Source organism: Gopherus flavomarginatus, chromosome 4 (genome assembly GCF_025201925.1).
Source record: "Gopherus flavomarginatus isolate rGopFla2 chromosome 4, rGopFla2.mat.asm, whole genome shotgun sequence".
In the NCBI taxonomy this organism is placed as follows: Eukaryota; Metazoa; Chordata; order Testudines; family Testudinidae; genus Gopherus; species Gopherus flavomarginatus.
The window spans coordinates 197527373-197533372 of record NC_066620.1 but is presented as its reverse complement, the minus strand read 5'-3'; positions in this window follow the sequence as shown (position 1 = coordinate 197533372).

Below are 6000 nucleotides of genomic sequence, written 5' to 3'. Positions count from 1 at the left end.
TGCTGTATGAATGAAACACCAAGGAGTGTATTATATTAAAATATTATTTTATCTATTCATAGTCATAAATATCCACATGCACAAAGGTACAGAGTTGAGTCAACATTAACTGCATTTCCTGAATTTTGGGTGCTTGATTTCTCAGGTCATTTTAGGTTTGTGTGTGACAGTTTGTTATACCAGTACTTTTGGCACCAGAGCAGGAGCGTTGTCCACGGTCGTAGAGTTAGACAATGGCCCATGTGCAACACAGAGAAATGTGATCTTATAGGACCTGAAGAGAAGAAGCAGACTTCTGAAACAAAAGCCAAAGAGATCTGGGAATGCTGTGCTAACTCTGAATTTAATAATACTCAGTATACTGGTTTTTCTGCCTCCTTGTCAAAAGCAACATTTCCTTTAAAATTTTATTTACAATATTGTACTGTTCACGCTTCATCATGGTATCTCCAAATAGATCAGAAAGAGAGAGTTGAAGTCTGCTGGCCAGAGGAACAAATGAAGTCAAAGAATCACTGATTTATATGTCATCATTACCCATCAGTAGAGGCTGCTATGGCTCAGGATTCTGTAGGGAAAGATAAGAATTGAACCATGCTCCTAAACTGTGCTGAGCTGATCATATAGAACCCTGAATACTAACATGGAACTTTAGCTTTATACCTACCACCAACAACAAATCATATTGCTTCCATGCTTATACCTGGAAACCCAGGGTTTTTAGATGTTTAATGCTGCAGCTATTCAGATTTAGAGAAATAAATAGTTAATGATGAGAGCAAAAAATATTCAGTGTAGAAACACTGACCAAACTAATATTTAACTAAAATAAATTTGCCCTGGGTTTCCTTGGCAGAGTTTCCAGGACAGTGAAAGGCACACAGAAGTCTATCCAGCATTCTGTGCTTAGTTGCTATAAAACATTGCCTGAAAATTAGCTGTCATATCTTATTTTTTGTTTTTGTTTTCAAACAGAATGTGTTTGTGAATCATAGAAACATAGGACTGGAAGCGACCTTGAGAGATCTTCTAGTCCAGTCCCCTTCACTCAAGGCAGGACTCAGGGCAGGAATAAATATTATCTAGACCATCCTGACAGGTGTATGTCTAACCTGCTCTGAAAAGACTCCAATGATGGAGATTCCACAACCTCCCTAGGAAATTTATTCCAGTGCTTAACTACCCTGACAGTTAGGAATTTTTTCCTAAAGTCCAACCTAAACCACCCTTTCTGCAATTTCAGCCAATGGCTTCTTGGCCTATCCTCAGAGGATAACAAGAACAATTTTTCTCCCTCATCCTTATAACAACCTTTTATGTACACGAAAACTGTTACGTTCTCACCTCAGGTCTTCACTTCTCCAGAATAAACAAATCCAGTTTTTTCAATCTTCCCTCACAGGTCATGCTTTCTAGACCTTTAATCATTTGAGTTGCTCTTCCCTGGAGTTTTTCCAATTTGACCATGTCTTTCCTGAAATACGGCACCCAGAACTGGACACAATACTCCAGTTGAGGCCTATTCCACGTGGAGTAGAGCGGAAGAATTACTTCTTGTGTCTTACTTACAACATGCCTACTAATACATACCAGAATTATGTTCCCTTTTTTTTTTTTTTTTTTTTTTTTTTTTTTTGCAACAGTGTTACTCTGTTGACTCATGTTTTAGCTTGTGATCCACTATGACCTCCAGAGCCTTTTCCACAGTACTCCTTCCTAGGCAGTCATTTTCCATTTTGTATGTCTGCAACTGATTATTCCTTCCTAAATGGAATACTTTGCATTTGTCCTTATTGAATTTCATCCTATTCGCTTCAGACCATTTCACCAGTTTGTCCAGATTATTTTGCTTTTTAATCCTATCCTCCAAAGCACTTGCAACCCCTCTCAGCTCAGTATAGTCCATAAATTTTATAAATATACTCTCTATTCCATTATGTAAGTAATTGATGAAGTTATTGAACAGAATTGGACCCAGAACTGATCCTTGTGGGACCCCACTTGTTATACCCTTCCAGCTTGACTGTGAACCACTGATACTCTACTGTCTGGGAACGGTTTTGCAACCAGTTATGTACCCACCCTATAGTAGCTCCATCTAAGTTGTATTTCCCTATTTTGTTTATGAAAAGATCATGCAAAACAATATCAAAAGCCTTATTAAAGTCAAGGTATACCACATATACTGCATCCACAAGACGTGTTACCCCGTCAAAGAAAGGTATTCAGTTGGTTTGACATGATTTTTTCTTGACATATCTATGCTAACTGTTACTTATCACTTTATTTTCTTCTTACTTACTATTTATTACTTACTTACTGTTTGTTATTTTACACTATTTAGTAATGTATCCATTTCACAAAGGTTGTAGTAAAAGACATGTGTCTTGCTTTCTCTTCAATGATCTGCTAAATCCTCGCATGATGAATCAGAATCCCAAACAATCTGGGTCCAATACTTTTCTCTTTTTAATAATGCCTCTTTCATTGTAAATATTCAGCTTCCACATCAGAGGGTCAGAAGTACAAACCTTACGCTAGGGGATCCTATGGCATCATGGTGTATGTGACTGTGTTTTAAGTGAGAGGGATGAGGTGTGGTTGGGAAGCAAATGGAGCCAGACCAATTACAACCAGGAGTGTGCACAACGGTGGGGGGGAGAGCAAGCAGGGCGCCCCCCAGTAATCTTCAGGGGCACAGAACTCGTCTGGCCTCGGGGTCATGGTGGCAGGGGGCAGGTAGGGGAAGCGATCTCCTGCTGGGTAGGAGCAGGAGGAAGGAAGAGTGAGCTCCTGCCAGAGCCGGGCCAGGGGGGAGGGGCAGAAATCAAGCTCCTGCCGGAGCCGGGGAACAGGGAGGGAGGGAAGAGCTAGTTCCTTCCAGAGCCGGGGTGGAACGGGAGGAGGGAAGGAAGACCAAGCTCCTGCTGGCACCGGCAGGGGCAGGAAGAGCTAGCTCTTCCTGAGGTTGGGGTCAGAGTTAAATTTCTGCACATGCCCCTGTTTACAACCTATGCTCCAGGATCAATGAATTTCATATAGTTTTTACCTGCAGTCTCCCAGTCTATGTGCAGTTTGAGGGCAACATGCCATGCATGTGCTGGTACTAGTCCCACTGCAATATGGGAAAATGTAGAAAAGATAAGACCAAAACAACCACCGATTTTTTTTCTCACAATCTTTCCCCTTTAGCTTGTTTTTCTGAAGGAGCCAAAAAGGCACCTAGAGTTCAAAGTCTGCAGAGAGCTTTGCCTAGGATCTGTTATAATTTTCTACCTGTGAACAAAACCTGTCTACACTGTAACTGGAAGTGCAATTACAGCTCGGGTAGGCATAGCTGTGCTAGCTTTAATCTACCTAGGGGTGGCTCTAGGTATTTTGCCGCCCCAAGCACAGCAGGCAGGCTGCCTTTGGCGGCTTGCCTGCTGGAGGTCCCTGATCCCGCAGATTCGGCTGCAGCCTGTGGGAGGTCTGCCAAAGCCGCGGGACCAGTGGACCCTCCGCAGGCATGCTCTGAAGGCAACCTGCCTGCTGCCCTCGCAGCAACTGGCAGAGCGCCCCCCGTGGCTTGCCGCTCCAGGCACGCATGTGGCATGCTGGTGTCTGGAGCCACCCCTGAATCTACCAAACAATGGCAATGAAAATCTGACAGCAGAGCTTTCAGCAAAGTCTAGTAAGGCAGCTATGTACATAGGGTCCCCAGGTGGGCTTGTACAGCCTGTGCAGCAAATCACATCTTTGATTGCAATGCAGGCATAGCCACAAGCAAAAAGGATGAAATTCTCGCTCTGCTGAAGTCAGTGGCAAAAGTCCCATTGACTTCAGTAGGGATAAGATTTCATCCAAAGTGCATAGAGTATTCCTAATTCAAAATGTAAGCAAACAGGCTTCTCATTAAAGAAGTTCCAGTAACATACCAAGCCAAAAGCAGTATTAGTTCTTTGAAAGAGAGTGATGCAGTTTAGATGCCAATAGCAGACTTGCTTTTGGAGTCTATGAAGGATCCAGATGCCACAGCTAAAATTCCTCACATTCAGACATCTGGGTTCACTGATCACAGTTCAAAGGGAAATAATTAATAAAGAAGTGGTAAAAATGATGTTATTCATGTAATAGTACTATAGCCATTAAAAGCAATATATATTTTTTAAAAATCACGGAAAGCTGGTTTCATTTTGTACAGTGCAGATTCCATTTTTCTCCTTGGAGAAAGTGGAAAAGAAAAAATCGAACTAACTGTTTGAAGATTAGTGGACTCAGAGAGTTTCAAAATTATGACAAAAAGTGAAAAACAGTGACAATTTTAATGACTTTTTTCTCATTTTCCAGCCAGATATACAAAACAGTTAATATTTCCTTATACAACTCTGTTAGAGTCATGTGAATATATTCTAACCCCCAAAGATTCCATGATTTACTACTGAGACATCTCTTCAGTGTGTACTGCAACCTGTATCTGGGTGCAGTGCTCTTGGCTTTCTCTCTCCAATTCAGGAGAGACCTTGAACTCTTCAGTTGAACCTACTTGAAAATTCTACCTCTATGGTTATCTACTTGTTAATGACCCTTGCTACAGGGAGTCCAGGAGCTGTTCTTTTCTACGCAGGAAGGGTTCCCTGCAAAACTGTTCTAGGCACTATAAGCAAAGGGTTTGGTGGGGAGGGTTCTTTGTTATGTTTTTGTATTTTTTCTATCCTATTTTCAGTGGAATGGTGACCCTGCCCAGGGGTTGTGACGGCAACCTTATTGTGGGGACTGATTAGCCTGGGAAGTCATCCTCCTTGTCTAATAGTTTCCAGTGCCATTTCTCATAATGAAAGAGTTGGCAAGTCTGGAGCAAATACTCAGCATTGTAGGGTGAGAGTACAGGGAACCGTGGAGGTCAGCAAAATCATTTTTCTTGCAGTTATTAGCAGTGATGATTCTAGTTTTGTTTTAAGCTCCAGGAGATTGTATTCTAAGAGATTGTAATGTGCACAGCTGCACAATACTGAAGAGACACGCATGACCTGTGAGAGACATTTTTCTAGCTCATATATGACTGACGTCCAACACTCCTAGATCTGGCAACGTCACTGTGCATGAATCAGTGCTGGTTTCTGGTCTGCATGCTTCAGTTGTTACCAAGGATTAATGGCCTTACATTTATAATTTACGTAAGGAAATAACCTCTACATATCAACTTAGTGCTTGTTTAAGGTGAACTGACAGCCCCGGGGCAGCAGCAATTCGATCTCCTCCAAATGCAAGTGTACTTCAGGCCTGGGCTAGAAGGACCACATTTAAGACGATAAAGCTGGTTTGATTTTTATGGCCCATTCAGTGTTTTGGGCACGGCCTACCTCCTCAACAATGACTAAAGGTGGTAGTTTTTTTGTGGGAAGTTAATTATATGTTTAAAAATATGAGGGTTGTGACATAAACATACAAAAGTCAGAAATAAAACCAAATTATTTTTCTATGAAACATTAACTTGACCTTCCATCCTCTAACTTCTCCTAAGAGGAAGAGGGGTAACATTTTCAAAAAATCTTGAATGATCAAGGAGCTTAAGTCTCATTGACTTTCAATGAAGCTTAGACATCTAAGGGCCAGGTTTTCAAAGGTATTTAGGCATCTAAAGACACAGATAGTCACCTAGTAGGCTTTTCAAAAATGTCTAGGCCCATGGGGAGTTAGGACCCTAACAATGTTCATTGTAAGTTAGGATCCTAAATACTTTTGGGAATCAGCCTGTGACTATGCTGCTATTGAAAAATCAGGGTTAGGCTCCTAAGTCACTTGGACACTTTTGAAGATTTCTCCTGAAGTGTCTCCAATGACTGTTCCTAGGGCAACAGGTTGCCTCACATGACTCAGCAGTAACCAGTTATACACAGTAGTTATGTGTGGGGCTTGTTAGGGAGTGAATGGAAATCACTCTAATTTTATTTAGCCCTGGAAGGCTACCAAGATGCAATGTATTGAGGGAAATGAGAAGATGTACATTAAAGACTAAGG